Here is a 14,932-nt window from a genome sequence, read left to right on the forward strand (position 1 = left end):
CTGTACAGGCGAAAATCCTTGTTGGGTATGATGTGAATACAAATAGTTTGTTTTAACAAATTCCTGTTTCCATTTTTTGTGGAATAAATTAAACACACATGTATAATGGAAACATCAACAATATGAACGTAGTAGTTTAACACGGCCTTACTTATGGAAGCCAACACCAAAGATACCCAAATGATGAATCTCTGTAATTAAATCCAGTAAATCCAGTAAAGTTGTACCTACATCGATATATTCACCTACTACTGGTTTAGTGAAAAAAGTACTAAAACTACCATATTTTACTCCTGAAAAATGTAAAGGAACCACACTTTTTCGGGGACAACGTTGGTGAAAAATTTTCAGATAGCCGAATTACAGAACAAAGAAGAATTTAGAGCGAGACAATTGACGGGTTACTTCTCCATGTAGGGTGCAATAGATATTGACAAAACTTACATAACGTTTTATTTTCACGACTAAAAATACAACAATAAAAGCTATGAGCTATGAAAAATCCAAGTTCATACCATAATACAAAAAAAAAAGGTAGTTCCACTCAAAATTTTTTGACTTATTTGTAGATTTTTGAAGTTTCATAATTTTTGTTGTTTTGCCAGAAGCGTTGCAATGCAGTTTAAGGCGAAATTGTGGTTTTTCGAGATGGAAATTTCCTTTAGAATGAAAACGTAATGGTCATCTGAGACAATATGATTATCCTTTAGCACAATTTATGTGAATATATGTATATCGATTGAGAATACAGTAAAACATGCAGTTTAATTGAAAATGGGGATTTGTTCTGAGCAAACGTACGGACGTTAAGAAGGCCTTTTTCATGACCTACTAAAAAAATTTTCATATGTATACCCTGTCCGACCCAAAAATGTCTGCTAAAAACGTTGTCGATAACAGTCATTGTTTACCCCATTTTGGCAACTTAAATTGAGGTTGCGAATAGAGTGGAAGGCAGTAAAAGAAGGCAGTATAATGAAGCACAGAGTTGTATCGCATCAATATACCTTCAATCTTTGTATCAATATTGACGATAAATCCCACATAGCATATGGAAGATTGATTAAAGTATAAATCACCACAATGAGACATTTTCGACTCCGTTTGACGACTAAAAACTGTTTAATCAAATCTGCGATCAAAAGAAGACTCGAAATCGACTCCCTCTTATGAGTGAAATATGATTTATCGAAAAAGCAACAACAAAATGTAAAGCGATCACAAATTGATCACATTGGGGATCGAAATATGATTGAGTAAACAATTTTTGCCTGCTTTACATTTTGGTGTTGCTTTTTCAATAAATCATATTTCACTCATAAGAGGGAGTCGATTTCGAGTTTTCTTTTGATCGCAAAAGCTTTAAAACACATTTAAAAATTATTCCCACAAGACTCATAAATTATGGCAAGTATAACTCGAAAAAGACTAAATACTGATTAGAAATATAGGTTAAAAGAGGCTCACCAAGTGTAGTCGCGCGTAGGGTACCATTTTCTCCCGCGGAGGGATTCTTTTCTGATCAGAAAATGAGCGCATATATGCTTATTTTGATCATGCTGGAGACTCGAAAAGGACTCTAATATGATTAATAATTTCAAAAAATGCTGGGTGGGATGTAGAAAAAATAACTAAATAATTGAATATAAGCAAACTTTTTCTCTTAATTACTGCAAAGAAGGTGTCCTTAATGCTATATTATACGAAATTATCACAATTTATGACTGTAACTTGAATTTCTTTAAAGATTTTCGTAATATGGCCATTAGTGATGTTTGTGTATGTGCTAATTTTGAGCGATCAGCTGTTAGTTGCGCTACTTGGTAAGGTTTACAATAGCTGTGTTTTTTTTTACATCTATATGCGTTTACGCTTAAACTTTATATGGATGCTAAGCGACAAACTTTAAATACACCTCTGAAATTGCTGCGCATAAAATTAATACTACTAAATTTCAATACGCATTATACTCAGATGTAACTGAAATATGTGTCTATGTTTCACCCTCTACACTAATTCTATGTATTCTATACGTGTCCACTATTCATCGCAACTGATTCAGCTTATGTTATACACAGACATAGGCTTTTCGGTACACCCTGTGCTGTAGCTAGTTGTTTAACCACTGCCGCTAGATTGGTCTCCTAAGCATGATCTAAGCGTGGATAGGCGTTTTTTTACGCGCAAACGTAAACGTATACGCGTGTAAAAAAAAACACGGCTAATGATAACAGTTTTCTGAAAAAAAAAAAAAAATTTACACTCAAATGAAAATTTTTTTAGTAGATACGTCATGAAAAAAAATTTAAAAATCAAAGTCGAAAAAAAGTAAAAAAATGAAATTTCGCAGGCTCGAAAATTTTTTTTTTGTGTATGCGTTGTAGAACTTTTTTTCCTGAGCCCAAATCCTATCGAAAAATCGATGGCGCGATATCGGTTAACTTTCGTCCATACAAATCGACCCAGGTTAATGTACATAATTCATTGTAAATATGCAAATTTATGTCGGAAATTGCATGAATAGTACTTGCAAAATAAAATTTTCATCTTCATCACTCAGATATGAGCAGAGAGATATCTGCTTCAAATAAATATCTAAGAAACAAGAGACAATTTTCTATAAGCGCTCTGGTTTTTGACATCCTTACAATCTGGACTACTAATGCTTCCCGAAAAACAAATTATGGGATCGTTAAGATATCTGAAAATATCATCAAGTGTTAAAATTTTTACACGTAAATTACCGCTTCGACCTATTTTCTAGAACTTAAAATACCAAATGCGTCCGAAATTTTGCAAATTGTTACATATTTTGAAAACACATCAAGCCCCAACCCCAAATTTCCGGCTCGACCTATTTTCTAGAACTTAAAATACCAAATGCGTCCTAAATTTTGCAAATAGTTACATATTTTGAAAACATTTCAAGCCCCAACCCCAAATTTCCGGCTCGACCTATTTTCTAGAACTTAAAATACCAAATGCGTCCTAAATTTTGCAAATAGTTACATATTTTGAAAACATTTCAAGCCCCAACCCGTACATTTCAAAGCGGTTTTTACTTTTTTTACTATTTTTAACAAATTATTTAATAAAATATAGCTAAGCAAAAGCTCTATGACAAAAATTGCCCAAAGCTCGCTAATAGCCCGAATCTCCATCTTTACAACCAAAACTTTATTTATAGATTTGGATTCCAAATAAGAGCGAAAAAGGGAGCCGTACATAAAAACAGCAATTAGAAATAATATATATAATGATATGTACGATTACCCTTTAACATCATCTTTATAAGCCTAATAATTTTACAAATATTTTTTGTTATAGAGGACAATATATGCGACTGTCGATTGATACCTATAAAATTTTCCTATGCAAAAGTTAACTTTATTACCAGTTTATTTCAGCTATCATATTTGAACTGTTTGTAACGGTTGTCTTTAAATGCACCCCTAGTATATACATATGAGAGCACACAGCTGGGTATATAATGTTCTCAATCGATCGAATTTTAACTTCCTTACTAGTTTTCTACAAAAATCTAGTATACTCGATACCTTTTCATCGGAGTATTTTAAATGAGTACCGGTGTCAATAATTTTTCTAAAAGTTATACCTCTACGCATGCTCCTTAACGGGAGCCTTAAAAACCATCCCGAGAGCAGCATTGCATGCCATTCTATACATCCCGCCTGCAGACCTAACGACCAAAAACATCGCGTTAGCAACTGCAACAAGGCCTAAGGCCACGGGGCAGCTTGAGTGCACGCCTTATGGCCACAGCAGTATATCGCCATCTAATATCAGGAATACGGAATATATGGTCCCGTGCCTGAGCTTCGAAAGAGATATTGGGGCCACAATTTAGCAGGAGGGTAGGTGCCGGGATGCACAAATGGTAGAACATACTATACTCGTGTATACGGATGGTTCCAAATTAATGGAAGGCGTTGGGTCTGCTGTTTACTGTGTCGGCACAGAAATAACTTGCGGCCTGTAGGATGCAAGATTACTACAGCGTTTTTGAGGCGGAAATTATAGCAGTGAAGAAAGCAGCAAAAAATCTGGAGGAAGCGTGCTTAAGCTGCAGTCGCTTTAATATATATATTGATAGTCAGGCTGTGATTAAGGCAATAATCTCACACAGTACTTCATCAAGAAGTGTTCTGGAATGCAAAGAAGCATTGGAAAAACTTCGCTAAGGCCGGACCATACATCTTTACTGGGTTCCCGGTCATAAAGGGATAGAAGGTAACTAAAAGGCCGCTGATTGCTGATTTGGCAAAGGAGGGTGCAACACTCGCTGAGTCGACGATAGACGTCCCAATCCGTTCGGGAGAATTCAAAAGGAGACAGGAGCTGCTAATGATCCATAAAGTAGGAAAGGCGTGACGCCACATGCTTATAAGTTAGGTCTCGTCATTAACAACAAGTGCAGGAAGTGTGAGCTATAGGAAGAAACGGTTGAACACGTTCAGTTTTCGTGTCCTGCGCTCGCCAGGTCAGAGCTCCAGCTATTAGGGGCGGCAGAGCTGCCAGATCTCGAGGCAGCAATTAAGCTGGGTCCTAGAAAACTGCTAGTATTTGCCAAAAGAACGGAGTTATTCTATAACATAAGTCCTGGTACCTGATTGGGGTTCTTCCGTTGGTCGTCAAACAAATTCTGGTAGCACTATAGTAACACATTTAGTCTATGTGAGGTCTTTATTGACCGGCCAGTTTAGCCTAACCTAACCTACGTATGCTCCTTTGCGCAGCATCGCTGATTCATCATAGACCAGTCGAATTTTTTGTAGGGTATTTATGCCTTAACGGGCTTTGTGCATATATATGTATGGATGTATGTTCTTAATTTGCTTTTTTGTATTTGTTTCTCACCATTCAAAATTTCCTGAATGCTTATGATGATTTGGCATGCGAACTGCTTGTGTCTGGTATCGTTTTGTCTAACCCCCGACCAATTGGAACCCAACCGCTTCAGTTTAGGAATGCTTAGAAGCATATAGATGTACAAGTAAATACGAGTGAAAACATATCTACATATCTACATTTTTATAAATTCATGATGCATGAGTATGCGTTGAACTATAGGACATTCATTGCATTTAGGGGTGTCAATCCCACATACGATCTTTGCTTTTGTGCTTTAACAACAACGCAAACAGATAGATTGCGTGAGCGCTTGCGCGCCCTCAATTGTCAAATCGTAAAGGACTTTTAAACTGAAGTCGGCGGCTTGGCTGCGTTCGCTATCAAATATTTTGGGTGTGAGAAAATTTTCGGGGATATGTTAGGATGTAATGAATGGAAAGATCTTTTAACTTTGTGTCTAAACGCATCAAACAAACAACAAATGAATTCATTTGATTGAATGGCCAAAACAAAAAAGGACCGCAGCTAAACATTGGATAAAGTACTTAATAAATAATTTTCTTTGCTATTGTGTGAATATGTACATATGTATATGAAAGTAGGTATGTTTGCATGTAAATCGGTAGATGCAATATATCGGATATCTTGCGGCGTTCTGTACGAATTCCCTGGACATTGGCGTATTTAAACTCCGTAAACTGACCCTTTGATAATCCTAGAAGTTCTTCTGATCGAATAAACCATTAACGAGAAGGATTTGTAGATTAGAGATGGGTATGGCTGGTTGGTGTGACAAGTACCTACTGACTCAAATTAGCTCTGATATATTCTTTCATGTCACAATTTGCGACTTGCCATTAAATTACTCAGAAGCTCGTCCAGTCGTGGCATGACATGGACAAAGACGGGTGGGGTATACATTCGCACAGTAGGTGCTCCACCTTTTCTTCAGTACACGGAATATTGAAGCTGGCACATATTAATTTGAATATTTAGTGAATATCGTAGTAAATGTGGATACGTAGGAAGCTCAATTAATATATGCACAAGTTTTTTAGCGTGAAGTGGAACGGGAATTCGGGTGGAAAGGAAGAGGGAGTTGTTCCGCGTAAGGGCACATTCGTCCAATCAAACAACTTTTGCTTAGCCTTATGAACTTCAGCAGGACGGAAAAATCCACTCCCTTGAGCTCCGCTAGATTATCGAAAAAATGTGCACCCAGAAATCTGAGTGGTTTGTCTATAATTCTGCACATCAGCAAATAAAAACGATAAATCCAAGTCTCGTTATCTTCGTCAATACAGCTTTTGTAGAGGAAACTTGTTGGTATACGCCATCGTCAAAAAATCGGTGTGATAGCACAATGCTCCTCATGGAACTTGGGGGTGGGGAGGGATAATGTGACCATATAAATCGTTCTCGAGATAGTCGGGCTAGCACCTTAATTGTGCTGTGTTATCGGAGCGTACCGGATCTGTATCCGGCAAGGGACCATCACATCGATAACGCTCCCCAAAGCCTTCGGGGAGTAACCTTATCGCTTCAACAATCATTGTCTTAGTAATCTCTAATTCCAAATCTGAAAGCAAACAACTGCCGTAATGTGGTCCTTGTCAGAACTTAAATGGGAGTTAAATAGGTTAGTTCTGATATCGTTCACCATCGTGGCCACCGTGGTGTGTTGGTAGCGTGCTCCATCTACCACACCGAAGGCCTTTGGTTCAAATCTCGAAGAAGGTAACATCAAAGATTTTGAAAACATTTTTTCAATGCATTTAGAAATCACCTTTTCTAACCGAGGTAAACCCTCGGCAGCTGTTTGGCAAACAATCCGAGTGTATTTTTGCCATGAAAAGCTTTTTAGTGAAAATGCATCTGCCTCGCAGCTGCCGTTCGGAGTCGGCATAAGACACATAGGTTCCGTCCCGGGAATTGGAGCACGAAGTGAACTTGACCTAAATCTCTTCGAAGGTAATTCGCGTCAAGTATTTCATTTTTAGCCATCGTTCAGTATTATTTGATATACATCAAAATTGCCCTTTCCCAACTTCCAATTGATTGCTGTCTTTGTTTAACGCCTTCCACCATACAAGAGCGCTATGCGTTAGTATCGGTCTGCTGACTGCGTTGAAATGCCATGACAGTCTCGAGTTCTTCCCCAGTTTCTGTTTTAATAGTGAATAGCACAAACTCCGTTTTAGTGGCATTTACCCCCAACCCGCAATAGAGGTGGAGGGTTGGCGCAAGGGTGCTCAAATTGCGGACGAGGCGATACATGTGTACACAGATGGTTCCAAAGTAGTGGAAGGAGTTGAGTCTGCGGTATATTGTGCTGATCCGGAAATAAACAGATCGTACAGGCTGCCGGATTACTGTAGCGTTTTCCAAACGGAAATAGTAGCCGTAACCAAAGCAATAGACACCCTGGAAGATAATAGCTTAAGCTGCAACCGTGTTAACTTTTATATTGACAGTCAAGCAGCAATTAAGGCAATAATCTCACATAGCAGAGCATCTAAAGGTGTGTTAGAGTGTAAGTCGTCCCTGGAGAGAATCAGGACAGGGAGAAGCATCATCTATGAATGAAAAACCGGATGAACTAGCTAAAAGGGCGCATCCCTTGTAGCTTGCTCCGTAGACGTCCCAATTAGACTGGGTGAGATTAAACAAAGGCGAGAGGTGCACATAATCGAGCAGGAAAGGCGCGGGTTCAAGCGCGGGGCTGTAAAGTGTCGAAGATTATGTTTAGGTCTTACAACCTTAGACTAACAAAGTTGCTTCTATCATTAAAAAGAGAGGACTGTAGACTCATGACGGGCATTCTGACTGGACACTGCCTTCTGGCGTCACATTACGCTTGGTCAGTGATATCAGATGTAGGAAGTGCGCGCTGGACGAGGAAACGATCGAGCACGTTCTGTGCTCGTGCCCGGCGCTTGCCAGGCTAAGACTCCAGCTATTAGTAGTGATACAGCTGCCAGATCCAGAAGCAGCAATTGGCTTAATTCCTAGGAAGCTTCTAGTATTTGCTAAGAGGACGGAGTTATTTTATAACATAAGTCCTGGTTTTTGATAGGGGTTTTCAGTTTAGTCGTTAAAACAAACTTCTTGTAACACTACGGACTCATTCAGTCTATGTGAGGTCCTTATGGACCGGCCAGTTCAACCTAACCTAACCCCCAACCCGCACTATCGCGCCCATCGCGAAATCTCGCAAAGTGCTGTTGCCATGAGCTCACTAAATTTATCGGTCAGTATTACTAAGGGATCAACCTATGCGACTTCTCCTTTCTTTTTGCTCTAAAAGTTTTCTGGATTACATACCAGTATACACTCTGGAGAGGTAACTGAACTCTTCCTTGAAAGCTGCACCTGGTTCCTTGTTTTACGTTAACGATATAACCCATGCAACTACAGTATAAAGTCCTGGGGTCCATGTCACAACTCCCTATCATACAAGTGAGCACATAGATACTATGCACAGTGGTCGGTTCCATAGGCCAACAATAAAGAATTAAAGTGAAAAGTTTGTCACTAAATATGTCGTTAGTATATCTTATTAGAACAGCCTTTTAAAAGGACCTTCAAAAGTGAGGTTATGGTATTAGAGTTGGTTTTTGCAGTGTGAGCAAGTTAAAAATAAAGTGCAAGTTTAAGTTATTTAAAAATACATAAAATATCATTGTATTGAAACATGATGCAATTACAAGGTGACTGACGTTGGCAGCTTCTCTTTCTTTTAGAGGCTTTATTTTTATTGGGCCAGGTACACCTTTGTTAACCCTCGCGTTAAAGTCGGCAAGTGTGTGGTTTTATACACAAGTAGAAGTGGTGTTATGTACCTAGTGGCAGAGGTAGTGCTTGTACAATGCAATATTCTTCGTCGGTAGTGCGTAGATTAATGTCATAAAGAACTACCCCCGGATCCCACACCAAATTGAAGGTTATCTACCTCGGTCTGCGAGCAATAGTGTTAGATTACACATTGTAATGCGGTCCATCAGAAAACCTTGACCTTGCCTGGGTTTAGCCTTAAACACATCTTTATACTGTTGGCCAGTTTACCCGCAGGTTATTCGGTGGTGAAGGCTGTGGGCGCTGATGGATTGCCTGCGGAGCTATTCAAGTACGGCGGCGAGGAGTTGGTAAGGCGCTTGCAGCAGCTTCTTAGCAAAATATGGGCGGAAGAGTGCATGTCCGACGGTTGGAATCTAAGTGTTCTTTGCCCAGTCCACAAGAAGGGGGATACTGTAAAAGGCACCAACTATCGTGGAATCAACCTTCTTAATATCGCATATAGGGTTCTTTCAAGTGTATTGTGCGACAGATTGAAGCCCACCGTAAACCGGCTGATTGGACCTTATCAGTGCGGCTTCAGACCTGGTAAATCTACCATCGACCAGATTTTCACAATGCGCCAAATCTTGGAAAAACCCGTGAAAAGAGAATCGACACACATCACCTCTTCGTCGACTTTAAAGCCGCCTTCGACAGCATGAAAAGGAGCTGCCTATATGCCGCTATGTCTGAATTTGGTTTCCCGCGAAACTTATACGGCTGTGCAAAATGACGTTGAGCAACACCATCAGATCAGTCAGAATTGGGAAGGACTTCTCCGAGCCGTTCGAAACTAAACGAGGTTTCAGACAGGGTAACCCCCTATCGCGCGATTTCTTTAATTTGATGCTGGAGAAAATTATACTAGCTGCAGAACTTAACCGCACTGGAACAATATTCTATAAAAGCGTGCAATTACTGGCATATGCTGATGACATTGATATCATCGGCCTAAACACCCGCGCTGTTAGTTCTGCTTACTCCAAACTGGAAAAAGAAGCGGTAAAGATGGGTTTGATGGTGAATGAGGACAAAACGAAGTACCTGCCGTCATCGAGCAAAGAGTCAGCGCATACGCGCCTTGGCAATCACGCTACTGTTGGCAGCCATAATTTCGAAATAGCAAAAGACTTCGTTTATTTGGGAACCAGCATCAACACTAGCAACAACATCAGCACTGAAATCCAGCGAAGAATCAATCTTGCCAATAAATGCTACTTTGGACTAGGTAGGCAATTGAAAAGTAAAGTCCTCTCTCGGTACTGGTACTCCGCAATAACCCATGCTCGGATTAATTTACAAATACATACCCTTATCTTTATTCAGAAAGTCCCCAATAATTTGTCGAAGTTACATTGATTACAGATTTTGCGTAATGCTCGGGAGTCTGAGTTTTTTGGTACTCGAGTAATACCCGGTCAGTTGGATCCCGACACCTGAGTACCCGGGTACCTCATTACTCAGGTAAAATTATCAGCCCCACCTCGCATCAGATGCATGGAAAACTATAGGAGCATACTGGTATTTTCATCGTCAGCGCTTCGGTATGGAACCTTCTTCCCCCACTGGAGCCGCTCGCAGCGGAAGTTATTTCGGCAAAGTAGCTGCTTATTCTACGACCAGCTAACTCTAATATTTAAATTAACCGGCAGCATTAGGGCAGGAGTGTGGTGTACATTAAGTTGCTCCATACAGTTCGCTGTTTATTGTTCTTATAATTGACTAGCAGACCCGGCAGACGTTGTTCTGCCCTAAATTTGGTCTATCTGCATACATTTTAATAAGCTTTTTCCGTCTAACTCTGCCCTCCCCACCTCTTCACTTTTTCCTAATCCTTTTATTCACTCCTTTCTCCGTCTTTTCGCTTCATCTATCTCTATCTTCGTTCCATTATATCACTTTCTCAGTCTCCTTCTTCTTCTTTCTTTTCTCCTCTCTCTTCTTCTCTTTCTTCTTCATACCTTATTGCCAGTTCCAGAGGGTGGTATGCGATTTGTTCCAGTCCCAGTCCCACTCCGAGTCACAGTGCCAGTGCTAGTCCTAATCCCAGTCCAAGTCCGTCTCTGGTCTACTTCCCGGAAAAAAGGATCGTAACTACTAATATAGGCAAATTTATATACCAAATTTCAAGAAAATTGAATAAGAAGTATGTAAATAGGTATGTTGGTATTATTAATTCATGTCTTTATTTCGGCTTCGCATGCATATTTATCAGTTTTGCCAGATTGATGCAACTAAATCGAATATCTCAATGAAAATTACTTTGAAGCTCTCAGCAACAGCTTTCGTTTGATATCCATATTTCACACATATTCTAGGGGTATCCGGGTTCACGTTTTGACCAATATCTCGAGACCCTAGTCACCCAGCGGTACAAGACTTACTCTGTACTAAAGGACATATCAACAGCTTCAATTCGATACCCGTAAGGTAAAAACACATCCTAGTGTTACCCTGATCCACGTTTTGGCATATATCTCGAGACCCTAGTCACCCAGGGGTATGAAAATTACCCTCTACTAAAGCACTCATCAACAGCTTTCATTTGTTATCCATATTCTATAAACTCATTCTAGGGGTACCCGGGTCCTTTTTTGGCCTATATCTCGAGACCCTAGTCACCAAGGGTACGAAAATACACCGTATGAAAGTACTCATAAACAGCTTCCATTTGATGCCCATATTGTACAAACTCATACCAGGATTACCCAGGTCCACGTTTTGATCTCAAGACCCTAGCATTTGTGCGTCGATCGCAACAAAACCTATGTAATAACCACCGCGTGAGGTATACGCAACTTATGTGAAAGTTTGAACAAAATCGACCGACGCATCTCTTCAAACACCGGCGACCAACTAACACACATTTTAGCCTTTCTTTTATATATATATGGGGTATTCCATCCCATTTCGACCAATTTTGAACCCGACCCCTTTAGAATTGGCTGAAAGTTTTTCTTCTTTTTCTAGCTTACGAAAGACGTTTTTCAGAATTTTTTAAAATTTTTTCATCCAACTCAAAAAAAGTTATGAATTTTTAAAAAAACACCGTTTTTGTTTACAAAATGCTATAACTTTTTCAAAAATAGACCGTTTGGGATCTTTTTTTTTTAAAAATTTGTTTTTAAATGTACTTTTCCGAAAAAATAAAAAAAAATTTTTTAAGTTTTTTTTTTTGTAATTTTTCAGTTTTTCGAGATTTTTCGAATTTCGCCATTTTTTTTTTCTTATAAAAAACTTCAAACAATTCTATTCTGCAATCACCCCCACTAATCCCGGAGTGGGCGGTTTTTTTTTTTTAATAGAAAAAAAAAAACTTTAAAAATTTTTTTGTATTTTTTCCGAAAAGTACATTTAAAAACAAATTTTTAGTTAAAAAAAAAAGATCCCATACGGTCAATTTTTGAAAAAGTTATAGCATTTTGAAAACAAAACCGGTGTTCAACTCAAAATAAGTTATGAATTAAAAAAAACGGTGTTTTTTTCAAAATGCTATAACTTTTTCAAAAATTGACCGTTTGGGATCTTTTTTTTTTAACTAAAAATTTGTTTTTAAATGTACTTTTCGGAAAAAATACAAAAAAATTTTAAAAGTTTTTTTTTTCAATGAAAAAAAAAAAAAAAAAAAAAACCGCCCACTCCGGGATTAGTGGGGATGATTGCAGAATAGAATTGTTTGAAGTTTTTTATAAGAAAAAAAAAAAAATGGCGAAATTCGAAAAATCTCGAAAAACTGAAAAATTACAAAAAAAAAAAACTTTAAACATTTTTTTGTATTTTTTCCGAAAAGTACATTTAAAAACAAATTAAAAAAAAAAAGATCCCAAACGGTCAATTTTTGAAAAAGTTATAGCATTTTGAAAACAAAAACGGTGTTTTTTTAAAATTCATAACTTTTTTTGAGTTGGATGAAAAAATTTGAAAAAATTCTAAAAAACGTCTTGCGTAAGCTAGAAAAAGAAGAAAAACTTTCAGCCAATTCTAAAGGGGTCGGGTTCAAAATTGGTCGAAATGGGATGGAATACCCCATATATAGATTTTGCCCTTCGAAACACAAACTAAGCGACGCATCTCTGGTTTTGCTATAAAAAGTTTCTGAGCGAGAACTTAGCAGCCCTAGCAGATGCAGTTTGGAGTTTGCATAAAACATGCAAGGCCGGCCACTTAGAGATATATCTCTATCATTTCTTCAAATGCTTCTTGTACCCAACGTTTTTGAATTCATGTGTAGTATGGCAAACTTGAAGTATATTCAGAGAGCCTGTCATAAACTTGTATTAATATTTTAATGAAAAATTAAAAAAAAATGCACTTAGTGCTTGGATTCAAAAAAGTACCATATTTAATACTATTTCACAAAACGGCCTCTTCTGTTCTTCCCCTTTCTTTCATCATTCGTATTGTATGGGAGTTTTCAAAATGAGCTGTCACTACATATACCACCTTGTCTTTATTACATCATAGTATTGAAATAAATAAAAATGAATAATGAAGTCAAAGGTATTTACGTCATTTTGAAATAATTTTAGTGTCTTTAGCTTGTTGTGTTTTTTTTTTGTTATTTAAAATTTCACCAGTGCCTTTATTGGGTTTATTATTTTTATACTCAGTTGAGCAGAGCTCACAGAGTATATTAACTTTGATTGGATAACGGTTGGATGTACAGGTATAAAGGAATCGAGATAGATATAGACTTCCATATATCAAAATCATCAGGATCGAAAAAAAATTTGATTTAGCCATGTCCGTCCGTCTGTCCGTTAACACGATAACTTGAGTAAATTTTGAGGTATCTTGATGATATTTGGTTTGGAACGAAATCGGACCATAACCACGCCCATTTTTTCGATATCGAAAATTTCGAAAAACCGAAAAAGTGCAATAATTCATTACCAAAGACGGATAAAGCGATGAAACTTGGTAGGTGAGTTGAACTTTTGACGCAGAATAGAAAATGAGTAAAATTTTGGACAATGGGCGTGGCACCGCCCACTTTTAAAAGAAGGTAATTTAAAAGTTTTGCAAGCTGTAATTTGGCAGCCGTTGAAGATATCATGATGAAATTTGGCAGGAACGTTACTCCTATTACTATATGTACGCCTAATAAAAACTAGCAAAATCGGAGAACGACCACGCCCACTTTAAAAAATAATTTTTTTAAAGTAAAATTAAAAAAAAAATGTAATATCTTTACAGTGCATAAGTAAATTATGTCAACATTCAACTCCAGTAATGATATGATGTAACAAAATACAAAAATAAAAGAAAATTTCAAAATGGGCTCCGCTCTGGTCCATCATATATACAACTAAAGGGCCACTCCCTTTTAAAACCCTCATTAATACCTTTAATTTGATACCCATATCGTGCAAACATATTCAAGAGTCACCCCTGGTCCACCTTTATGGCTATATCTCGAAAAGGTGACCACATATAGAACTAAGGCCCACTCCCTTTTAAAAAGACTCACTAACAAATTTCATTTGATACCCATATCGTACAAACAAAGTTTAGAGTCACCCCTGGTCCACCTTTATAGCGATATCTCGAAAAGGCGTACACCTATAGAACTAAGGCCCACTCCCTTTTAAAATACTCATTAACACCTTTCGTTTGATACCCATATTGTACAAACGCATTCTAGAGTCACCCCTGGTCCACCTTTATGGCGATATCTCGAAAAGGCGACCTCCTATACAACTACTACCACTCCCTTTTAGAACCCTCATTAATACCTTTAATTTGATACCCATATCGTACAAACACATTATAGAGTCACCCCTGGTCCACCTTTAGGGTGATATCTCAAAAAGGCGTCCACCTATATAACTGAGGCCCACTCCTTTTAAATACTCATTAACCCCTTTCGTTTGATACCCATATTGTACAAACGCATTCTAGAGCCACCCCTGGTCCACCTTTAGGGCGATATCTCGAAAAGGCGTACACCTATAGAACTAAGGCCCACACCCTTTTAAAATACTCATTAACCCCTTTCGTTTGATACCCATATCGTACAAACAAATTCTTGGGTCACCCCTGGTCCACCTTTATGGCGATATCTCGAAAAGGCGACCTCCTATACAACTACTACCACTCCCTTTTAGAACCCTCATTAATACCTTTAATTTGATACCCCATATCGTACAAACACATTATAGAGTCACCCCTGGTCCACCTTTAGGGTGATATCTCAAAAAGGCGTCCACCTATATAACTGAGG

This window comes from Eurosta solidaginis, chromosome 1, assembly GCF_040869045.1.
Source record: "Eurosta solidaginis isolate ZX-2024a chromosome 1, ASM4086904v1, whole genome shotgun sequence".
In the NCBI taxonomy this organism is placed as follows: domain Eukaryota; kingdom Metazoa; phylum Arthropoda; class Insecta; order Diptera; family Tephritidae; genus Eurosta; species Eurosta solidaginis.